Source organism: Mustela erminea, chromosome 1 (assembly GCF_009829155.1).
Source record: "Mustela erminea isolate mMusErm1 chromosome 1, mMusErm1.Pri, whole genome shotgun sequence".
NCBI lineage: Eukaryota > Metazoa > Chordata > Mammalia > Carnivora > Mustelidae > Mustela > Mustela erminea.
This window is the reverse complement of record NC_045614.1, coordinates 65,590,536-65,616,070: the sequence shown is the minus strand read 5'-3', so window position 1 is coordinate 65,616,070 and position 25,535 is coordinate 65,590,536. Positions and strand designations below refer to the sequence as shown.

Genomic DNA, 25,535 nt, shown 5'->3' with positions numbered 1-25,535 from the left:
CAAAGAAGACATCCAGATGGCCAACAGAAACATGAAAAAGTGCTCCACATCACTCGGCATCAGGGAAATACAAAACAAAATCACAATGAGAGAGCACCTCTCACCAGTCAGAATGGCTAAAATCAACTAGTCAGGAAATGATAGATGTTATCGAGGATGTGGAGAAAAGGAAACCCTCCTACACTGTTGGTGGGAATGTAAGCTGGTGCAGCCAATCTGGAAAACAGCATGGAGGTTCCTCAAAAAGTTGAAAATAGAGCTACTGTATAACCCAGCAATTGCACTACTGGGTATTTAACATAAGATATGAATGTAGAGATCCAAAAGGGCATGTGCACCTGAATGTTTATAGCAGCAATGTCTACAATGGCCAAACTGTGGAAAAAACCTAGATGTCCATCAACAGATGAAGGGGTAAAGAAAAAGTGGTATATAAATACAATGGTATACTATGCAGCCATCAACAGAAATGAAATCTTCCCCTTTGCGATGGTGTGGATCGAACTAGAGAGTATTATGCTTAGCGAAATAAGTCCATCAGAGAAAAGCAATTATCATATGATCTCCCTGATATGAGGGAGTTGAGAGGCAACATGGGGGGTTTGGAGGATAGGAAAAGAATAAATGAAACAAGATGGGATCAGGAGGGAGACAAACCATAAGAGACTCTTAATCTCAAAAAACAAACTGAGGGTTGCTGGGGGGAGGGGTATAGGGAGAGGGTGGTTTGGGTTATGGACATTGGGGAAGGTATGTGCTATGGTGAGTGCTGTGAAGTGCATAAACCTGGCGATTCACAGACCTGTACCCCTGGGGCTAATGATACATTATATGTTAATAAAAAAATTTAAAAAAAAGAAAAAGAAGAAGTAGATGTGTTGAAATGGGATCCTTAGGTTGTGCTACTGGTGTCCTTGCAAGAAGAGAAGATTAGGACTCACACAATGCAGAGTTATTAGCAGTACTATATGAAAACTCCTAAAGATGATCAGCTAATAATCAAGGAGAGAGGCTTCAGAAACAATCTTATACCTCCCTCTCAGATTTCTAGCTTCCAGACCTGTAAGAAAATAAATTTCTGTTACTTTAGTTAGTTCGTTTGTAGTATTTGTTATAACATCCTTCAAAATCAAATACAATATACATTTATCAGTTTTTGTGTCCATTTGTGTTCATGTCTTTTGGTTACATAGATCCCTAAGAGTGAAATTGTTTGGTCCTATAACTCTGTGCTTCAGTTTTAATGTATGGACAGACTGTTTTTTCAACATGGCTGTACCATTTAAATCCCCATCAATAGGTAAAAGGTTTCAATTTCTCCACATCCACAAGACTTGCCCTTTTCTGTCCCTGTAGACATCCTAATAAACGTGAAGTGGTATCTCATTATCACTTTGATTTGCACTTCTATTATGGCTAATGATATTGAACACTTTTTTCTGTGCTTATTGTTGTTTGTATATCTTCTTTGGAGAATTGTCTATTCAAGTTTTGCCCATTTTTTTATGATTGGGTTATGTATCCTATTATTATTGATCAAAATTTATCTTATATTCTCTTACATCTTTTATTAGATAAATATTATCCAAGTGTTTTTTTTTTGTTGTTGTTGTTGTTTTGTGGGTTGCCTTTTCACTATCTTAATGTTGTGATTTTTGATATTGCTGGATTCAGTTTGCTTATACTTTGTTGAGGGCTTTTCCTCTATACTGATGGCAGATATTGATCTGTTTTCTTTTGTTATGATAATGTTTTTGTCTTATTTGATATTTGGATAAGACTGAACTCATCAAATGAGTTGAGGAATTTTGCTTCCTCTTCTAATTTTTTGGAAGAATTTATTAATTCTTTACATAGTAGGTGGAAGTCTTCAGTAACACCATTTGAGTCTGGGCTTCCTTTTTTTGTTTTTTTCTTTTTTTCCCCAAGGATTTAAAAGCTTTGTACTAGTTACAAGACTATTTATGTTTTGTATTATTTCTTGAATCCGATTGATCACTTGCATCTTTCTAGGAATTTGTTTTTTAAACTAATTTTTCCATTTTTTGGTACCTTTGTTTATGACATTCCTTCATTATTTTTAACTAAAATTAAATTTTATTTCCTTAAGTTAGGTATTAATGTCCCCTGTTTTTAATCATTTGAGGCATCCCCCCACCCCACTTTTCTGGAGAGTCTAGCTGAAGATTTGTTAATTTTGCTGTTCTTTTTAAAGAACCAACTTTTGATTTTGTTGATGTTCTCTATTGTTTTTATCTTAATTTTCTACTTTATTAATTTCCACTATACTCTTTATTATTGGCTTCTTTCTGCTTGATTTAGGTAGTTTCCTCTGCTGTTCCAGTGTCTTGTAATAGAAGGTTAAATTATTGATTGGAATTCGTTCTTCTTTTTATTATAGGCATTTAGAGCTTTTCAATTCCCTGTAAACACTGCTTTAGCCGTATCTCATAAGTGTGTGTATATGATTTTATTTATTTTTTTAAACCAAGATTTTATTTTTAAAGCAGTTTTTGGTTCACTTTTAGAACTGAAGGGGAAGTTACAGAGATTTCCCATATACCTACCGACTATTCCCCAAAATGTAAAGATTCTCCCTTTATCCATGTTCCCCACCAGAGTGTTATATTTGTTATGATTGATAAACCTCCATCATAATCACCCAAATTCCATAGTTTACGTCTAATTAACTAGTTACTAGTAACTACGAGTGTACATTTTATGGGTATAGGTAAAGGTATAATAACATGTATTCATCATTCCAGTATCATATTTTCACAGCCCTTAAAATTTTTTGTGCTTTATCTAGTCATTCCTCTGCCACCAACACCTAGCAATCACTGATCTTTTTACTGTTTCCATGATTTTGCTTTTTCCAGAATGTCATACAGTATATGGCTTTTCACATTAACTTATTGTACTTACTAATATGCTTTTAAATTTTGTCCATGGCTTTCCATGGCTTGATAGCTTATTTTTTTAAGCACTGAATGATATTCCATGTATACATGTAGACAATTTTTTGTCATCCATATACCCACTGAAGGACATATTTGTTGCTTTTGAGGTTTGGTAATTATCAATAAAGCTGTTAAAAACACCTGCATGCCGGTATGTTAGAACACATTTGTACGGACATAATTTTGTTATTTGTTCTTTTTGTTTGTTTATATATATAGATTTCAATTGCTGTCTGGTGCCACTTGATTTCATTCTGAAGTACTTCTTTTTTTCATTTTTCATGCAATGGGTCTGCCAGCAGAGTGCTATATCAGTTTCATCTGGGAATGTATTCACTCTGCCTTTATGTTTTCCTGTTTGTTTTGTTAATGTCATACCTACATTAGTATGATATATTTGTTGCAGTTAAAAAACCAATATTAATATATATTATCTATATAGATATTAACTAAATTCCATAATTTATGAAGATTTTCTTAATTTTTAAACAAATGTTATTTTTCTGTCCCAGAATCCCATTCAGGATATCATACTACATAAATTTTCATGTCTCAAGCTCCTCTCAGTGGCTATTTATCAGACTTTTTATTTGTTTGTTTTTGATGACCATGACAGTTTGGAGAAGTAATCCTCAGGTGTGTCAGGGGATGTCCCTTAATTGGAATTAATTAATCTGATGTTTTGTGCATGATTTGACTAGAGTTTATATATTTTGTCTTCATTTTGAAAGCTAGTTTCATTGGATATAATAATTTTAGTAGCCATTTTTTTATGCAGTGCCTGGGTGGCTCAGTCAGTTAAGCATGTCTTCTGCCCAGGTCATGATCCTGGAGTCCTGGGATGCATCCCTATGTCAGGCTTCTTTCTCAGTGGGAAGACTGCTACTCCCTCTCCCTCTGCCCCTCCTCCCATTAGTGTTCATTCTCTCTTACTTTTGCTCACTCTCTCTCAAATAAATAAATAAAATCTTAAAAAAAGAAAGAATTTCAGTAGCCTTTTTTTTTTCTTTTTTTTTTTTTCTTTCGGGGGTTTGAATATGTCATTTCACTACCTATGGTTTACATTGTTTCTGATGTGGAGTCAGCTGTTAATCTTACTGGGAATTCGTTGATTTACTAAAGTCATCTCTCACTGGCTTTCAAGATGTTTTCTTTGTCTTTCAGCATCTATACCATAATAGGTCTGGATTCCATTGTTGCTAACCTACTTGGTATTTCTCTTGCTTCTTTTATTTGCAGGTTAATGTTTTTTTGTTTTTTGTTTTTTTTAAATTCTATTTGAAAGACTTTCTTACTATTATTTCTTGGCTATTTTATCTGTTCCTTTCTCCTCCTGCTATTCTTACTATGCATATATCTGTAAGCTCAATGAAGTCCCACATTTCTCTGACTTCTGTTTATTCATTTTCATGTTTTTCTTTAAGTCACGTAATTATTGATCTCTAAGTTTTTAATTCTTTTGCTACTATTTTAAATACACTTTTTGTCATTTCTATTACTTTATGGAAACTATTCAATGACACATTGTCATTATACCTTTCTTTAATTCTTAAACATTATTTTCTTTAGTTCTTTGAGTATATTTATGGTAAGCAGCCTTTAAGTTTTGTCTGTTGAATCCTACAAGGGGTACTCTCACATTCAAATTCTGTTCGCTACATTTTTCCCTTCATGCATGGGTCAAATGTTCCTATTTATTTGAGTGTCTTGTGTTTTTTGTGGTTGAAAACTGGAGGTTTTAAACAAAATGTTGTGGCAACCCTGAGTAATGTTTCCCATTCCTCTGTGGCTTGATTTTTGTTTGTTTGTTTGTTTGTTTGTTTGTTTGATTTTTGCTCTACATTTTCAGTGAAAAGTCACTCCTCAGAGAGCACAGCCTTAGCATGTGCATAGTCGCCCTAGGATGATTGGTTTTAATAGGATCTCTTTCGTTATCTCTTTCCTTGATCTGTTAAGCTTTCTGACTCTGTTGGTATCACATAAAGCTGTTAGAGTCCACTAATTGCCAGCTGATTACTATATTGATTTTGACAATCTTCCAGGACATACATTGCTTTACAGCTTGAGTTCCATTAAATTAAGACCCCTCCATGGTAGTAATTTTTGAGGTCAGTCTTTGAGGTAGTTTCTCAATCCCAAAGTGCTCTTAGTTGCTTCTTTTCTCAATTTTTTTTCTGGTAAAATATCTGACCTATAGTTTAGCTTGCTATTCTCTTGAAGCTATCAGCTTTCGTTTACTGCTTAGCACCAAAAATGTCCATTATTTTCAAGAGCATTCTTAGTCTTGAATTTCTTTATACTCCATTTTAATTAAGTTAACCTGTTTGTATGAGGAGTGCTTCAGAGCTCTCTGTTCTTATATCTGTCTCTCATCCTGATCAAAAACTCTATTTTACTACTCTAAACTTCAGAGTATGATCAATGGTTAGCTTCTCTTGGAGTAACACCTGTGCACTATGAGTTGGTAGCTGAGTGGGAACAATGGCCTCTGGTTTTCATAGAATGTCTTTCCCAACATGGCATCCCTATCCTGAGGTGACAGGGCAGAGGGTGATTGAGGACCTAATATTCTGGCCTGCTACTCCTGGAGTAAAGGTTCAACTTTATCAGTGGAGGTTGGGTGTAGGACAGGAGTTCCTTACTGTGCTCATCTGGAATTTAATCTCTACAACAAAAGCTGGGAAGATAGGATGAGAATGGTCTTCTTGGTCACACCTATCTTGAGTGGACCTGGAGGTGGTAGGAGTAGCATCTTGAGGCTCATGTGCCACAGACATTGGCTCTTTTTACTGAGATACAGTAGGTTTTCTTGAATAAATGTTCTTCATCTGCTGTAAGTCCTGATGATAATTTCTGGAGACTTTGGGTTTTTTTATTTTGTTTTGTTTTTCTTTTTTAATAGTTTTCATCAGTTATGATTTTTTCACTGGAGGAGTGGGTTTATGGTGGTCTTTATGCTATCATTTCAAAAGCAGATTCTCTTTCCTGTCTCTTTGCTTGTCTTTCATTTCCCTAATTCTTCTCTCTTTAATTGTGTACAATGCTTTACATTTTTAAATTTCACTTGCTGTGTGGTTTATTTGTGGAATTTCTATAACCCATTTTCAAACATCTAGGTAATTTCTTATGGTTTCCAATCTCTGCATAGTTTTGAAGTTTGCTTCTAATTTCTTTCAACTTGGTCATTATAGTTGTCTTATAATTTCTTTCCTATTTGTTTGTGGTAAAATATACATAACAAAACATTTACCTTTTTAACTATGTTTAAGTGTACCATTTAATGATATTAAGTACATTCACATTGTACTCTCATAATTTGATATTTATTTTTTCTGCATTTTTTTTCTGTTGGGTTTTCTTCATGGTGCTTGTTTTCTTGCATGTTTGATGAATTTTTAATGTAAGCCATTGTTTTTTTTTTTTGCAAACATATTTATAGACATTCTTTGAGGGCTACAATAAAGCTGTGTTTTTCCAGAAATGTATGCATGAGTTTCTTCGAAGTGCCTAAGGTAATACGCAAGTACCTCCTCCTACTTGTAATTAAATTAATACATGATATATATATATTTTTTGGATGATTTCCTATGGTAGAATGAGTGATGACCCCTGAAGATGTCAATATCTTAATCCCTGGAAACTGTGAATATGTTTTCTTATTAGTGGGAAAAGAGACTTTGAAAATGTAATTGAGTTAAGAATTCTGAGATAGAAACATTATTTTCAATTATCTGGGTAAACCCAATGTAACAACAGAGGTTCTTTTTAGAGTAGGGCAGGAGGGTCAGAGTCACAAAGAGATGTGAAGATGGAAGCAGAGGTCAGATAAGAGAAAAGATGTTAGACTGCTGGCTTTGAAGATGGAGTAAAAAATGTAGGTGGCTTCTAGAAGGTGGAAAAAAGAAACAGATTCTTCATAGAATCTATAGAAAGAACAAAACCCTTCATATCTGTCTTAGAATTAGAAAATATTTAATTCTGGTTTACTCTGACTTGAAAAGTGTAGTCTTTGGAGCTAAATTTTTTCAGGAACTGTTTCCTCACTGTGGATAGGCTCTAAGATTTTCCTCTCCTCTCTGTACTCACTGAAATTTAAAAGAGATCTTGTATTCTGTTGGTTTGCCAAATGCCCTCAGGGAAAACCGTTTTAGGGCTTTGCTTAATTCTTTCATTTTATGAATTTATGTAGAGACTATCCTTCCCTCTGATCAGCTTATTGATGGCATTAAGATACTCTATGATTTTGTTTTAATTTGGTTCCATTTTGTAATGGTTTTATCTTTTTTTTTTTAAAGATTTTATTTATTTATTTGACAGAGAGAGATCACAAGTAGGCGGAGAGGCAGGCAGAGAGAGAGAGAGAGGGAGAGGGAGGGAAGCAGGCTCCCGACTGAGCAGACAGCCCGATGCGGAGCTCGATCCCAGGACCCTGAAGATCATGACCTGAGCAGAAAGGAAGCAGCTTAACCCATTGAGCCACCCAGGTGCCCCTGTAATTATTGTATCTTGAATGCTTGTACAAATAACCTAAACTGCCATATTAGCAGAAACCAGAAAATGTTGTTTTTTTTTTTTTTTTTTTAATCTTTCTTCCTTTCTGGTCTTTTTAAAGCACATTCTTTAAAACATTATATTAAAATGAACATTGGGACTATGGAATCTGTTTTCCATGTCTCCTAACCCTTTTATAATCATATATCTTGTATCTTTACTTATTTATTTTCTTATTTTGGAGCAATATCTATATTCAGTTTTTTGTTTTACTAATTTGTTCTTGAAGTATATCTTGTTTAACTGTCAAATATTTAACCTCCATTTCATACTGCAAAAAACTTTTAGATAAACTACCTAATATTTAACTTCCATTTCATACTGCTATATATCAGATCAGATCTTTATATATATAAAGATCTGATGTCCTATAATCCTTTGAAAGCCAGAAAATAACCTTATAAGCAGTGTTATCCTCAATCTTCATTCTCATTCAAAAGTCCTACACTACTTGTCACCTTGATGCTGTATTCTTGGGTGTAAATACTTTATGTCATTAAGTTTGTTATCTTTCCCATTCATGTGGATGACTCTACTGGAACAGTGTTGAATATTTTTTTAAGACTTTATTTTTATTCATTTATTTATTTGTTTTAGAGAAAGAGAGATAGAGAGTCTAGAAGGGGGAGGAAGAGAGGAGGTGGGAGAAGGAGGAGGAAAGAATCTTAAGCAGACTCCAGGCTGAGTGTGGAGGCCAACAGGGCATTTGACACAGGGCTCAACTCTACCACCATGAGATCATGACCTGAGTCAATACCAAGAGTCTGACACTTAACCAGTGGAGCCACCCGGATGCCCTGGGGTGTTTTTGTTTGAGCACTCCTCATATGCTTTGCATTGTCAGTGTATGCTAACAATAGCTGCTCACACAGTCACCATCTGGGGAGTAATGGGTCATCTTGCAGATCTGTCCCATGGTGTTGGAGAAGGAAAAGGTACACTGATATGTGGGCTATCTTGATGGATCTTATCTGTGTATTTGTACACACAGGTTATCAAACACTGGAAAACTGACCCAAATGCTCCCATTTATTGATCTTTCTAAATTATAGGTATCTTAACTCTACCACCAGTACCAAGGGGAGCAGAGAGAGATTATGTGTGGGATAATTCACCTAGAAATCTTCAGGGGAGTTCAAACTAAAATCCTATAAATACTCAATGTGGCTCCGGTTCTGGGTACTTATGTCTTTAAGTGTAAAGCAAATACTTGCGTGCCTTAGTCAAAGAAATTCTGTTTTTTTTCATCTTTTAAGAACTTTGCACTATTTCTGAAACAAAGAACACTGCTTTTTGCTTTCCAGCACAAATGGAAGGAATTTATTCATTTCAAGAGTTTTTGGAAAATGAGAGTAAAATATACCACCTGTCTGGTTCAATATATGGAAATCTATATATAGCATACTGAAATTAGAATGAGATAAATTAATGTATATAAAGTATGACTCTGGAAATCAGTTAAGAATAAATTGTTCTAGTCATACAATTATTTAACTGTTTGAAAAATTCAAAAATATTGTCAGATCATCATGTTTAAGAGTCTCTTTAATAGAACAAGCAGGAAAAATAATAGTTTTGACAATGTAAAAATTGAACAATTTATACATAAAAATATAATAAATAACTAAAACATATAAAAATGCATACATAAATTTAGAACCATGTTTTCACATGGGAAATGCTTAATAGGACAAAAAAATGCAATGAAAGGAACAAATATCATTTTAAGAATAATTATTATTTTCAGAAAATAATTGAATACAGTGAGATTGTATATTGATGTCAACTGATGAAATAGTTGAAATGATCATGGAATTCACTGACAATTCTAACATTTTAATGTTTAAAAATATATTAACTTTTAACATTTTTAAAAAGGTTTTATTTATTTATTTGACAGAAAGAGTCACAGCAAAAGAGGGAACACAAGCAGGAGAAGGCAGAGAGGGAGAAGCAAGCTTCCTGCAGAGTAGGGAGCCCAATGTGGGGCTCCATCCCAGGACCCTGGAATCATGACCCAAGCTGAAGGCAGCCACATAAACACTGGCACCCCATGGACAATGTCTTAATATTTAATAATTCTTACAAATCATAAAATAAGGCTGAATTTATAAATGTAACATTGAGGAAATAAATTATCTATTAAACAATACAGTAACACTTAGCATAATAAAAATTTGTCAGTTTATTTTTGACTCCCATAAAACTTTACTAATGCTTATAGTTGATTGGAAACTCTACAAATAACAAAAATAGTTGATTAACACATATTTTGTATGTTATATGTATTATATACTGCATTCTGATAATAAAGGAAGCTAGAGAAAAGAAAATGTTATTAAGAAAGTCATAAGGAAGAAAAAATAAATTTACAGTGCTGCATAGTATTTATCAAAAAATTAAATCTGCTTGTAAGTGGACCTGCACAGTTCAAACATATGTATCTGTGTATATATTATCTGATGTCCTATAATCCTTTGAAAGCCAGAAAATAGCCTTATAAGCAATGCAATCTTCCAAGTTTTTTGAGTAGCTGAGTGACAGGGTTAAAGTGTGTGTGTTTGTCTGTGTATGATGGTTAATATGGTGGGAGCACACAGTTTGATGTGTTTCAAACTGGGGGCATCTGGGTGGCTCAGTCAGTTAAGCATCTGACTCTTGATCCAAACTCAGGGCTTGATCTCAGGGTTATGAGTTCAAGCCTTGCACAGGGCTCCAGTCTGGGAGTGGAGGCTACTTAAAAAAAAAAAAAAAAAAAAGAATGCTGTATGTTCAGAGCTAGGCATGTAATCTGGAGTATTACAATAAAAATTGGAGAAAGGAAGAGAGAGTAAATCTGAAAGGGGTTTCACAATATGAGAGCAGACTTAGTAATTTATTGATTCTCATATTAAAGGAACCAGAAGAATGAGGGAAGACTCAACACTATTCATACATTGAGTAAAAGCTTTTTGAAAAGCTTTTGAAAAGATTCTTGAGCATCCCCTTTGATAAGTGCTGATACTAAAGCCAGAGAACAATTTCCCTCTGAAGATGTATTTTTAGCCAAGAGTAGGAAACATGGGTACTATATTCATGTTGTTTTTTTTTATCTTTATGGGATTCTAATATTTTATTGCAATAATTACAATGATTGGAGCAATGTAAAACAAAATGAAGGCTTCATTGAATTAGCAATTTAAACTTGTGCTATGTTAGCATCACGTTGAGTTATTACTCATCCTTGCTAATATAGCATTTAACAGGGAATTACACTGGCATGCCAGACTAGTGTAAAAAGAAACCCTAATGGGGCATGATGTAAAAGCTATTATGAAAGACACTATAGATGTATATGCCATCTTTCCAATAATAATGTTTTGGATTCTTCCATGGAAATCTTCATCAAAGTTGGGGGAGGGGAGTAGAGAAAATTGAGAATGGAGAACAGAATTTGCATAGTTGGGTACTTAAATATTTTAATGGGAGAACTAAATTATATTTGTCATCCTTCCTTAAGAAATATCAAGATGTATTTTGGAATTTGGGGCTTCAATTAACCTACTGACTTTTTTTTCCATTTTAAAATCAATACTATATATTTGTATTCTAGTGGCAGGTTTGCTAATGGATTGTTCCTGAACTCCTTGGATGGCCCAGATGTTTAGTGTACTCTTAATCTAAATAAGAAGTTTATAGTGGACCAACTGGACTCAGTGAGCTTGTCATGTGAAACTTAGCCTGGATCTGAAGGAAACGATCCCCATGTTGCTTTCATTTATGTATAGGGAGAATTAACTAATGTAATAGCACTAGCTGCTGATGCTAGGGGGGGGAAATGTTGTGTTCTTTCCAAGTGTCAAAGGCTAAATAAAGATAGGCAATGTTTGGTTTCTCTGGTGATCATTTCTTTAGTCTGGTGATCTGTATGAATGAGAAAACTTGAAAAAATATTTGAGTGAAATTTTAAAAACTTTAACATTTTCAGGGTTCAACTATATCATTGGTTCTTTAATATTACCTCCTCCACATAGCACTGAAGAATGCTATTCCCATTTTTCTGAATTCTTTTCCCATGATCTTCATCTGAGCCACCACTCATAGGGTCCTCACCCTCAGAGTTTGGCACATCTCGTATCACTTTCAGGAAGCACCCAACACATCTTCCTTTTTATTCACCTCTTTGAAGAACTGATATTAAAGTACATTTCTTCACAGAGATTTCTTTCCATGTTCTATTTATTTTTACCCTGCTTTCATACTTCCTACCTCACCTTTTTCTTTTCTTTTCTTTTCTTTTTTTTTATAGGTTTGTGATTGTCCTAAATCTTGGTCCCTGGTTTTATTTAATCCATTTGTTCTCACTGTGACTGACTCCATCCTCTTCCTGAGGTAGTTTCAGTCTTGATGGTGCCAGATGATTTAATCTGAGAGAAAACTTCTTTTTCTTGGGGTAAAAAGGATATAAAATTATGAATAAAATATTAGATATGAAATTAAGCCTTTATTTAGAATGAGATAATAAACCATGGCAAATATACGCTTAAATGTTGACAAAAATCACAAATAAGTACAAAATAGTATTGTAATTAATTAACTTCCTCTATCATGCTTTTCCATGTATTTTTGGCTGCATATTCTTTGTTTGATTGCCTTTTCATGTAGGAATTGCCCTATGCTATCTTCTGTAGAGAGATTAGAAAGGTAATTCAGTACTTCCTCTAGAATGGTTGCTCAAAATCTGTTGTTGCTAATATTACCAGCGGTAGTAAAGTAGCAGTAGATATAGAAGTTTAGGGTTTTTTCCTTCCACTTTACAGCTCATTATGGGTAATCTCACATTTTATGAGTGCCATTGAAGAAATGTTATCAAATTTCTTTCACATATATGTCATTAGATGGCAGAACATTTCTAGTTTTCTCATGGAATGACTTAAATATATTTTGAAATGACTGCACACATAACCGGTTTGTGCCAATATCCTCTAGTGACATGTAAAAATTTTATGTTAACTGCATTGATGTCAACATTTTCATCAAGTCAGCAAAAAAATTAATTTTTTCAATGTATTCTTATGTTTCATACTTTTTCATTAAAGAGACTTCTCAAGGGTCTATTCATCCTATTTTAAAAGGGAATTTTTTCTTTCACTGAACTGCTACTTTCATGTAGTCTAATCATTTTCAGGAGGAGTCACATTTACCTTTCTGCATGAAAATACGTATGAATTCATTGATTTGGTGGCTCTATTTTATAATCTGCTTTTATCTGAATCTTCTAGTTTATTAATTAGAGTGAGAAAAGTCCAGCTTAAAAGTTCAACTAAAAGTTTGCAATTTACCAGTTTTTTTTAAATTGGAAAATTCATCTTTACATACAGTAGCTAAAATTGTGTAATTTCAAATAAGCTTCTTCTGAAAAGGACCCCAGTAATGCCCTGTGCTCCTGCAATAACATCCAACATGTGGCAAAGTATGAAAAAGACCATGATCTTAAAATATCTTCCTTTTCCATTTTTTTTTCAAAAACTTGTGAACACACATGTGACTATTTCTCTAAGGCTCTTATCAGAGCCTTGAAAAGGATTCATGCAAGGAAGGAGTCTGGAAGCATTAGTTCTTTAGCATCATCACAAGTTGTCTGCCTCTGGTCCTTCCTCTTTCATGTGACATGCTCTTTTAGTCTGGAGTAGAGAAGAACGAGGTCAGTTTGGCTTAGAGAAACTTAAGAAAACTCATTTATCTTGTCAAAAAATGCATCAAAAAGTGTGTGTACAACAGACAAGTATATAAGTTCATTAGGCAGGGTATGAATTTACAAGAGTAAGTTTGCTAAAGATTGAATAAACACGAGTTCAAGTGCAAAATTATGCAAAAGTATAAGAGAATGAACATTCATGTGCATGCACTCAAAACATTTTGTGAAAGTCTTACGATGTGTTTGGGAGGATTTGAGAAAGAGTCTGGGTGTGCACAAGGGTGGGGAATGTGTAGGAACTTGAATGAATAGGGTATGGGCGTACAAAAGATTCTGAGTGTGGCAGAGTCTTGCTTTAAAATGCATTGTGGTCAGATAAAACAATGGTAAGTAAAATAAAGCAACAAATAAAACACAACCTCCTATTCCTGCATTGATTCCAGGTCCTCTGCCTATCACCATGACAACTTACAACAAATAAAACACAGCTAGGACATTATCAGAAGAAAAGGGAAGGACAAGCTGCTAATGCAAACATTTCATTGGATTTTACACCTTCTTTATTTCTTTCAGGATCCTTGCTTTTCATTTCACTTATTTTTTTCATTATCCATGAAAACCTCATTGTTTTAGATTAATACTGCAACTCTTTGTATTTTGTCACTAAGTGTTTTATCATGAATAGAGCAGATGAATTCCAAAATTACATAACTCTTACATATCCATCAGAAGAAAGTTGCAGTTTATAAAGTAGAGTATTTTTTTATCACTATATATGTGATAATAAAAGGCCATGAGAAGCCCTGGAAGACAGAAATTGGACATATTAGGTAAATCACCATGATTCTAGATTCCACATCCTTATAAAATTCTTCCTGAAGTTCTCAGAATCAGTTTCTGCTACATAAAACTAAAATCCAACTAAAATCCAGTTGCTTAAAACAGATGCACATTTATTTCATGTAACATAAAATAAATTCAGATGTAAGCAGCAAAGAGCTAGCTAAGAAGCTTTATGTCAGGGACACAGGCTGTTCCAGCTCGTCTTTGCCATCCTTAGGTCACCTATGGCAGATCAAAATTGGCACAAATTCTTCACACTTCTCCTATTTAGAGATGAGGTCTATGTCCCCTCTCCTTGCATCTGGACAGAATAAGGGACTACTTGGAATAATAGAATATGGCAGAAATGACACTGTGCCAATTTCCAGACCCATGCCTCAAGGTACTGTCAGTTTCTACTTCTTACTTCTTGAAACATTTGCTCTTAGAGCCCTGAACTGTCATGTAATAAATCCAACTACCCCATTGGAGAGATCATCCAGACAGGCTCAGAGAGTATATGCAAAAGGCAAGGGAACCAGCTGGGTTTCACCTTTTAGCCCTTTTTATCACAGTGCCAGAAATGAGAATGAGCTATCATGGTTCTTGCAAACCAGCCCTGCTGCCCAGCTAATTTTCAATGAGAAACCTCAAATAATGCTGTATGGAACAAAAAAATCATCTGATCCACAGAATTGAAATATAATAATGACATGTTTTTTTTTTATTTTATTTCATTTTATTTTATTTTATTTTATTTTATTTTATTTTATTTTATTTTATTTTATTTTATTTTATTTCATTTGAGAGAGAATGAGCATGAGAGATCACGAGCAGAGGGGAGGGATAGAGTGAGAAGCAGACTCCCAGCTGAACAGGGGTCCTGATGTGGGTCTTGATCCCAGGCTCCTGAGCTGGAGGCAGACCGACTAAGCCACCCAGATGCCCCAATATGTTTTTTTTTTTTTTTAATTTTTTATTTTTTATAAACATATATTTTTATCCCCAGGGGTACAGGTCTGTGAATCACCAGGTTTACACACTTCACAGCACTCACCAAAGCACATACCCTCCCCAATGTCCATAATCCCACCCCCTTCTCCCAAACCCCCTCCCCCCAGCAACCCTTAGTTTGTTTTGTGAGATTAAGAGTCACTTATGGTTTGTCTCCCTCCCAATCCCATCTTGTTTCATTTATAATATGTTTGTTTTTTAAGCCACTAAGTTTTGGGGACATTTTATACAGTGTGCCATAGATACATTAGCAGATAATGTATCAATAGATACTGTTCATATCGCCTTATGGTGCAAGATGAACTTAAGCCATTATCTCATGTTTCAGAAGCTATGCAGCAGAAAGGAGAAAAAGATGAAAAAGTACGTAATCCCTATCTTTAGGAAGGCTTCTCATGTTACACTTCTTTTTAAACATAGTTGACCAAAACTTGGTCACATGAGCTGCAAGAAGGACTGGATAGTGTAATCTTTGGGTTGGGCATATTGCCAACCAAACAGATTCAGTTATTTTACCAAAGAAAAAGTGGAATGAATGTTGAGTTAGACAACTAGAATGTGTATTGTATCCTATCAACTCTCTCATTAATATAATCAATATAGTTCTCATTAATTTTTTGATCATTTATTTTTTAGGACAAATTCACAGCAAAATTGAGGAGACAGTACAGAGATTTCCCATATGGTCCCTGCCATCCACATGCACAGCCTCCCTCATTATGACACCCCCCACAACCGTGGCATCTCTGCTACAATGGAGGAACTTAACAATGACACATCATAATCCCCCAAAGCTCATAGTTTACTTTATGATTCGCTTTTGGTGGTGTGCATTCCGTGGGTTTGGAAAAATGTATAATGACATATATCCATCATTATGGCATTATACAGAGTATTTTAGCAGTTCTGAAATCCTTTGTGCTCCACCAGTTCTTCCCCTAACCCCACATCAAATGCCGACAACCACTTTTAGAGATCTTTTTTACTATTTGTATAATTTTATGTCAGAATGTTGTATTATTGGAATCATACAGTAAGTAGTCTTTTTACATTGGCTTCTTTCACATAATATTATGCATTTAAGGTTCCACCAAGCGTTCTCATGGCTCAATAGACATATTTTTTAGTGCTGAATAATATTTCATTGCATGGATATATCACTATGTTTATCCATTCACCTACTGAAAGACTACTTCTAAGCTTTGGCCTTTATGAAAAAGCTGCTATAAACATCCATATGCAGGGTTTTGTGTGGAAATAAGATTTTAAGTACTTTGAGTAGATACCAAGGAACACAATTACTGCATCATATGATAAAAGAATGTTTAATTTTGTAAGAAACCACCAGACTTCCTCCAAAGTGGCTATACCATGTTGCATTCCTACTGGGAATGTGTGAAAATCCCTGTTGCTCAATATCCTCCTCAGCATTTGGTGTTGTCAGTGTTTTGATTTTGGCAATTCTAATAGGTGTGTAGTGATATCTCATTGTTTTAACTTGTCCCTCCATGATGACCTATGATGTCAAGTATCTTTTCATAAACTTATTTGTCATCTGTATACATTCTTGGGTGATATGTCTGTTAAGGTATTTGACCCATTTTTTTTTTTTTTAATGAGTTATTTTCTTATTGTTGAGTTTTAAAAGTTCTGGTATATTTTGGATCATACATATGTGAATATAATAAGATTTATCTTTGCAAATGTTTTCTTTCTTCCTGTTTGAGGCTGTCTTTTCATTCTATTGACATTGTTTTTCAGAGAAGTTTGTTTTTTATTTAAATTAATTTGCATTTGTCAATTTTTTCTATGATGAATCATACCTTTAATGTTTTATTTAAAAAAAACATCACTCTGCCCAGGTCATCCAGGTTTTCCCCTACCTTATCTTCTTGGAGTTTTACTGTTTTGCAATTTGCTTATAGTCCAAGATCCATTCTTGAGTTAAATTTTGTGAGGGATGTAAGATCTATGTCCAGACTGACTGATTCCTATCATCTATCTATCTATCTATCTTCTACCTGTCATCTATCATTTATCTTCTATTTATTTATTTATTGAAAAGATTTTCTTTGCTCCATTGTAATGCTTTTCTTTTTTGTCAAAGATCAGTTGATTATATTTGGGGGCATCTGTTTCTGGGCTATAGTTTCTATTTTATTAGTCTATTTGTCCATTAAATGTGGCAATGCGTTGATTATTATAGCTATATAATAAGCCTAGTAGTGTCAATCCTCCAACTTTCTTCTTCAAATTTTATTGGCTATGCTGGGTCTTTTGCTTCTCCATGTAAAATTTAGAATCAGTTTGTCAATTGCGACAAAACAACTTGCTGGGGTTTTTATTGTGATTGCACTGAATCTATATATCAATTTGGGAAGAGCTGACATGTTGACAACATGCAGTCTTCTGGTTTATAAACTTATTTATAAATCTGATATATCTCTCCATTTATTTAGTTCATTGATTTCATTCATCAGTATTGTGTAGTTTTCCTCATGTAGATCCTATATGGTTTTATTTATATCTAAGTATTTTATTTTTGGGGTGCTAATGTAAATGGTTTTGCATTTTAAATTTTAAATTCTATTTTAAAATATCTGATATAAAAGAAAGTGATTTATTTTTACATATTAATCTTGTATCCTGCAACCTTGTTATAATTACCTGTTAGTTTTAGAAAGTTTTTGGTTGTTGATTCTTTTGGATTCTCTAAATAAAAATCATGTCATCTGTGAATGAAAAGAGGGTTTGTTTTTTGTTTTGTTTTGTTTTCAGTTTGTATACTTTTTTTTTTTTCCTCGTCTTACTGCATTTGCTAGAACTTCTTCTACAATGTTGAAAATAAATGATAGGAAGGGAAATTCTTGCCTTGTACCTGATCTTAGTGGGGAAGTTTCTCACTATTGAGTATGATGTTAGCTGTATTTTTTTTTCTATATTGTCTTTATTAAGTCGATGAAGTTCACTTCTACTCCTAGTTCACTGAGTTTTTATCATAAGTGAGTGTTAGATTTTGTCAAATATTATTTCTAAATCTATTAATATAATCATGTGATTTTGGTTTTAGCCTCTGGCTGTGATGGATTATATTACTTGATTTTGAATGTTGAATCAGCTTTACATCCCACTTGGTTATGGTATATAATTATTCCTTTTCCATTCTTAGATTCAGTTTGTTAGCATTTTGGATTTTTGCATCTATGTTCATGAGAGATATTGGTGTGTAGCTTTTTTTTTTTTCCTTATAATGTCTTTTCCAGGTTTTGGTGTTCGAGTAACACAGCATCACAGAACAAGTTAGGAAACATTCCCTTTGCTTTTATTATCTGAAAGAGGTTATGGAGAATTGGTATAACTTCTTCCTTAAATGCTTGGTCAAATTCACCAGTGAACCCAGGTGAGTCTGGTGTTTTCTCTTTTGGATGGTTATTAATTATTGATTCAATGTCTGTAATAGATACAGGGCAATTCAGATTTTCTGTTTCTTCTTGTGTGAATTTTGGCAGCTGTATCTTTCAAGAAATGTTCCATTTCACCTAGGTTAGCAAATATGTGGGTATAGAGTTGTTCATGGTGTTTTTGTATTATCCTTTTAATGTCCATAGATTCTTTGGTTATGTCCCCTTTTCATTTCTTTTTTTTTTTTTAAAGATTTTTTTAATTTATTTGACAGAGAGATATCACAAGCAGATGGAGAGGCAGGCAGAGAGAGAGAGAGAGAGAGAGGGAAGCAGGCTCCCTGCTGAGCAGAGAGCCCGATTTCATTTCTGATATTACTAATTTGTGCCCTATTTTTTTCTTGGCCTAATCAATAGTTTCTGAATACTTCATATATTCTCAAATTTTCATTAGGAAAAAAACACACAATAAATCATTATTACATTTTATTACTTCATAAGAAATTACTAGAAATTTAGTTTAAAAAAAAATCCACTAATTAGCATAATCCTTTTGGCCAAAATCCAGGTGGCTTGACTAGGTTCTTCGCATAAGGTTTCACAGGGCTTAAATTAAGGTTTTATCTGGGCCTATTATGAGCAAAATAAATCAGGCAGAGAAAGACAAATACCATATGATTTCAATCATATGTGGGATTTAAGAAAAAAAAAGATGAACACATAGGGAAGGGAAAAAGAGAGAGAGAGAGAGAGAGAATTTAAACCATAAAAGACTCCACAATAGAGAACAAACTTAGGGTTGATGGAGGGAGGGGGTAGGGGATGAGCTAAATGAGTTATGGACATTAAGAGGGCAATTGTTATGATAAACACTGGGTGTTATATCTAAGTGATGAATCACTAAATGCTACTCCTGAAAACAATATTATGCTATATGTTAACTAACTAGAATTTAGGTGAGAATTTGGAAAGAAAAAAAGAGAGAAAAGAAATAAAATTTAAAAAATGTTTTACCTGGGCTAGTGTTTTATCAGGATGCTCTGATGAAGAATTTACTTGCATGGTCTCATGAACGTTGTTAGCTGAGTTCAGTGCATTGTGATGATGGGACGGAGGTTCCTATTTCTCAGCTGGGGGATTCCCTCATCAACTTAGCTCATCTGGGTTCCTCTCATACAGTTTTTCCATTTTAAAGCAACAGCCCTGAGCTGAGCTTTTCTCACACTTTGAGTATCGCTGACATCTCTGCCTTCAGTCAAAAAAATCTCTGTGCTTTAAAAAGATTGATATGTTTAGATCAGGCCCACCCAGACTATCTCCCTGTCTCAAGGTTAACTGTACCTGACACCATATTATTATAATATGTCCACAGGAATGATATTTCATCATATTCACAATTCTGTGGATTAAAGAAGAATATCTTTGGGAGTATACTCTAAAAATTTATTCTACCACAAAATTCAATGCTATATTCATATATATAAATAAAGGAGTTTCATCTGTCTATGTCTCTGCCATATTACTAAGATTGAATTCAACCACTATTTCCTCTATGAAGGATTTCTTATTTTCTCCTCTTGACCCTAATAATGTTGATGATTCCCTCGTTGTGCTTTCCTTTTATGTTCAATAGACTTCTATCTTGAATTATTACTAAAATTGCTTGTTCATATTCTACTTCACCTATGAAATTGAAAATTATAAGCATGCATTGATGTATGTCTACAACACTTAGCATGGATCCTAATACCTGGATATTTGATATATATTTGTTTACCAAAGGAAAAACTGGAAGACATTGTAGCTAGTTTAAGTGGCTTTTAGGAGGACTCCACCCCCCTGAAAACATACATAGAGGAATTCAGGGAGAGAGAAGACTGATTAACAAGCTGTAATTTAGACATTTCTTTACATAATTTTTTCCACTGCTTAAGCTTACTTTTAAAATTTTCACAATTAAATTGTGATTAATTAAATTGGATTGCCTGTGTGAAGAGCTGTTCCCAGTGCCATCTTTTTCACTGTGTGGTTTTAGGACATCATCCCCATTCAAAAACTATGTATTGGGTTTCTGTTATATGGAAAATTGGTGTTTGCAGGATGGGATAAAGCTATAGTGTATGTATTTGAGAATCTCAAAGTTCAGTGGGGAAATAGACAATGAAATAACTGAAGCTAATGTCATTTGGACTGGTTTGGTCATGGACAGCCCAGACTATATTAAAAAACAGCAGTGGTGTCTCTGACCTTAATGAAAGGTGAAAGAAAGCTTCCATGAGGGGTGACAGCAGAACTAATGGTGAAGGAGCAGGGCACGTCATCAGGGGAAGTGATGGTGAGGAAATACGTCTCTAGCAGAGTTTCTTCTTTCTGCAATAAAGGTACAAAATTTTCTGTTTGGATTTAAGGGAAAATCAAACTTCACTTCAGGGAGCAAACACCGCAAACAATTACACTCCCTTCACTTTTTATAGTTAAATCTGAACCCAAAAGGCAAGATTATCACACACTGTACATTGGAAATATTTATTTAAAAAAAAAAAAAAAAGCAAACAGCTCGAGAATGCTATACTTGCTTTTGGACTCTAGGTATACCTTTTGTTTTTTTAAAAGTGGCTGCTAGGTATTGTCCTATGTTACTTTTTAAAATTTCACAATTAAATGGTTGATCATGTACCTTAATTACAAAGGGAAAATTGAAGGAAACTCTTATTAAATAGAAATGGCACATTAGTTACCTGTAATGAAAAAACTCAACAGACTGGATAATAGGACTTCAATGGGTTTAGAAAACAAAAGGTAGATGGGGTCAGCATTTTGAATTGCTGTACATAATAAACTTTTCCACGAGTCTGCTTAGAAAAATGTTTCTCTGCTGGTTGCTCCTAAAGAGTTCTAAGTTTGTCCTCCCTTTGACTTTGAATCTCTGTGTGTAGTGGTTTTCAGAAATTAGCTTTTATGTGATCAAACTGCTCGTTTTTGATTCTGGATTCAAAGCTTTTGTAATTATGTTCAGAGCACTGTAAAAAAAGTATAAATGCATCTTTAATGTATGGAGATGGGAAGATCAGCAGTCAAGTGAAACTCTGCAGCATAGGAAAGAGTGCATAGGAGGTCAGTGGAACTGTTGAAAAGAATAGAAATTAGATCCTGTCAAAAGGGGTGAAAGAATCAGACTCATCCTAGGAAAGAGCTGCCAAAGAGGAATTTAATAATGTATCCTTTTATTTGTGGAGGCAGAATATTAGACACTTATAAAAATGCAGACTATATGAAACTCAGCAATACTTACCACCTACTTACCCACCTACCAACTCATGAGGAATCCAATTATTGGGTATTTAAAAAGTTCTATTACACAGACAGAATTTGCTGGGGATTAGTAGATATGCACAGCAGTTCACTTTATATTTACAAATATCCAAGATTGAGAAGGAAGAGGCACGTATAAGGTAATATATATTAGATTATAAGAGTTTTTAAGACCTCCCAAAATAAAAAGAGCTGTAGAATTAAAAACTCTCCTAATTATGTTCTTATGGTGTGAAAATCAACATGTGCCTTGGAGAAGAAATTTTGGAAAAAAAAAAACAAACAGTATCTCACATTCAGTGTACTTTTTAGATTTCTGAAAAATGTATCTTTTTGCAATAAACCCTTTGGCATATGCTCATTACCAAGGAAAATAAAACAGTTATATGACTAATTATCATATCAGTTCAGGAAAAGCCCAACAACCCACCCCTTGTTATCATAAACTAATGATGCCTCTCCATATTACATGAAACAATCAGTGGTGGTTCATTACAGCCATGTCGTCTTGCTCCATAAATGTCAGGAGATTAAAGGTGAACACTTTAGCTTCACATTTTTTGAACATGGGTTTTTAAAAGTTTAATGTGGTTGGATTATTTTAGGTGACAGTGACAGTTTCTTCATGATTCCAAAATGTCTACTGGAAAAGTCTAAAAACTGGTCAAAAACTTCTATTTGTTCTTTTTGTATTCATGTCAAATACTGTTTTATTGATTTTTTTTTTTTTTTTTACTGTAATAATCCACTGACAGGATAAGCCCATGTTTAGAGTTCTAAAGACAAAAAGGCAATCGCTGTGTTTCTCAGTGTATGGTGAATGAGCTTTGTGCACAACACAGGGTTCTAAGAGTTCAGCATATGCTCTTCACATGCACACAGACAGGTATCTTTCTTTTAAGATGTTCACAGCTTTCAGAAAGTCTGTTGGGAACAAACTTGTTTCATTTAGTTCCATTCAGCATCTCCATAGTTTTGTAGTTACTGCAATCTTTCAGGGTGTAATGCCATATAGTAATGATATTCCCTGAAACAAACTATGGGAAAGGCTGTTTTAAATTACAGTATGGAGTATTTGTGACATATTCAGCTCTGCATGAAAATTCTGAATCATTCATTGGAACAGATTTCTGTAATAATGACTTAAGTCCAGAGTAGCCTATTCACCAATTTAAGCCTTTTACTGCATGGAAACCTCTCCCCTATTCTAGCTCCCTAATTATTCCTTCCAGAACTCAGTAGGAAATTAGAGATCATAGGTAGGCTGGGTGACATTGAGGGCTCTAGGAGTTTTGCTTCAGCTAGAAAAAAGACTTTGACTAAACTATTTTTAAGATCTTTTGAAGCTTTAAATCTATTATCTCAATGACCTAACTTTGTTACTGACAGATAAACAACAAAACAACAATAATAACAACAAACCCATTTCCTATACACTTTACATTCTTCATTATTATTTAATATTCAACTATTTGAAACAAACAAACATAGATTAAAGGAGATGGAGCACACAAAATCAATGGCCAAAGTAGCAATAACAAAGAGTAAAAAAGAATAACATGTGTCGGTACATGCTATGTGCAAGGCATTCTTCTAAATGCGTACTATCATGATTTTACTTAACCTTCATAGCAAATTGCCTTGGGACTAGATACTAATAGTTCCCATTTACAGATGAGATTGAATCTCAAAAACTTTGTGTCAACTGCTCTATAGTTTACCCTACAAGTGGAACCATTTGGATGCAAATCCAGGTCAGCCTAATTTCCGTTTCATTTCTTTTTCATGTTATTTTTCTAGTATTAGCATAGAAACAAACAACTTTAAGTTAAATGAAGAAAAGGAAATGGAAGAAAATAGCATTTTCAAAGAATGAAAAATCTGAGGAGAACCTGCCTACACATGGTGCCCCAACTAGTAACCCCTCAGTAAAACAAAGTGAATATAAAATCTATTTAACTGAGGATATATTCTCCGAAAATAAAAAATGCAGATAAAAATATTGAGCTGAAAAAAAATTGAGCTAAACACCTGATTTGTATTCAAATAATCAGATTACAAAAGAAAGTTTTGTTTAATTAGAATTTTTCATATTCACATTTTTGTTTGTTGTTAAGAACTATCTTAATGTTTGGGAAACTGCATACCACAGGGAGAAAGGGAATCAGAAGTGATGTCATGGCTTTCACTGGATTTTGGAGAAATATGGACTGCTAATATGAGACTAAACCCAGACTGCAGTGGGGAGGTTGTTGAACTACAGAAATTTAAAGTATGATGAAGTGAAAACAATTTTTAAGAAATCAATTGTTTTTAGACAGCTAATCTTTAAAAAAAAAAATTTAGTTCAAAGACGCTGCCTTCACATGTAGAAAAGACACTTATAAAGCATATTTTAGCATTCTTTTAAAGAAATGACCTATAAATTTCCTCTGAATAAGATTTTTTAAATTGTGTAAATAACAGTCCGACTTTTCAGAGCAAAAAGATGATGGGAAACTTAGAAAACCAAATCAACTTTTCACTGAGATGTTATTCATGTTGTGAGGGAAGACATAATGGTCATAATGGAGTGGGATCAAAGGGTTAAAATAAATGAGAAGAATTTAAAAAAAAAAAAAAAGACCCAGAGGGAAAAGAAAGCCACAAGAAAATAGGTCCACTAATGAATGAGGAAGGGCATGAAATTAATGATGGCTCTAAAACGGCTGAGTTATTGAACTCATTTTTTAAATCTGCCTTTAACAAGAGAAATGAACCAAAGAAATATAGACAATTAGGGAGTAATGAAGACATTGCAAAAATTGCTCTAGCCAACATGAAGATAAGGGAATTCCTTACTTGGCAGGCACTGAAGGGGCCACATCACCCTCAGTTAATCAGGGAATTGGCCAGCATGTTTACTGATCCACTTAAGTTTATTCTTAGAAAAATGAAAGAATGTTAGCATTTCAGAGAATATGGAAAAAGTAGTCTCTTAAAAGGTTTTGGAAACTTTTGGCCAGGAAGGGCAATCAGTAAAGGTGGTGATGAGGGAGCAGGAGGCTGGCTGAGGACAAAGCAAAAGCTGGCACCTTGCACCCCCCTCTCCACCCACTCCCCTCAGTAATATGTGTGGCACCTCTGGCTGCCCTAAAAGAAAAACAAAGTTAACTTGCAGAGATCACAGTCCTGCAAGAGAGGAGTCTCCCTTGGTTTACCAATGTCCTAGAGATTTACAGCAAAGAAGCTACCTAACAATAGCACAATTTCCAGAGGCAAATTAACTCAGTTCCTCAAGCCCTGAATAAAGTTAAATTTCTTCTAAACCCAAATCTCACTAACAAGGACACTTGATAGGAGAAATGTGAAACTTTATCTCTAGATCTCCAAGATAGTGTCGAGAATCAGTCCCAAGCGTACGGCCCACTGATACACATCTAAAGGGTCTCACAAGATTTTACTACTAGAAATGAATAACCTTTCTCTCAACAATAGCTAGTCCCTCAAGGTCCTGGAGACCTTGCTTCCAAAATTCCTTAGAGACTAACATCACCCTCTTTGTCTTCACCTACCCAACTCCTGTGTATATAATCAGCCGCTCCTCAGGATAACAGTGCAACATCTTCTGCCCACGGGTCCTGTCCCCGTGCTCTAATAAACCACCTTTTTGCACCAAAGACGTCTTAAGAACTCTTTCTTAGCCGTCGGCTCCGAACCTCACCCCATTGAACCTAAGCTAGGTTCAAGAACTTCATCAGTGGCATATTTGATTAAGTTCTAGAACCTAGATGAGGTTCCATGGGCTGGGGTCCGGAG

General features: G+C 34.4%; 1 long non-coding RNA gene across 1 annotated transcript; it reads right to left on the bottom strand.

Annotated features, from left to right (window-relative positions):
* Positions 1 to 11,734: 11,734 nt before the first annotated feature.
* On the bottom strand, positions 11,735 to 25,368 carry LOC116600717. The gene is made up of 5 exons (XR_004289773.1): positions 25,292 to 25,368; positions 20,673 to 20,795; positions 19,440 to 19,697; positions 13,744 to 13,991; positions 11,735 to 11,937 (listed from the first exon to the last, which is right to left on the bottom strand). It is a non-coding gene; the product is annotated as an uncharacterized LOC116600717 (long non-coding RNA).
* Positions 25,369 to 25,535: the final 167 nt, after the last annotated feature.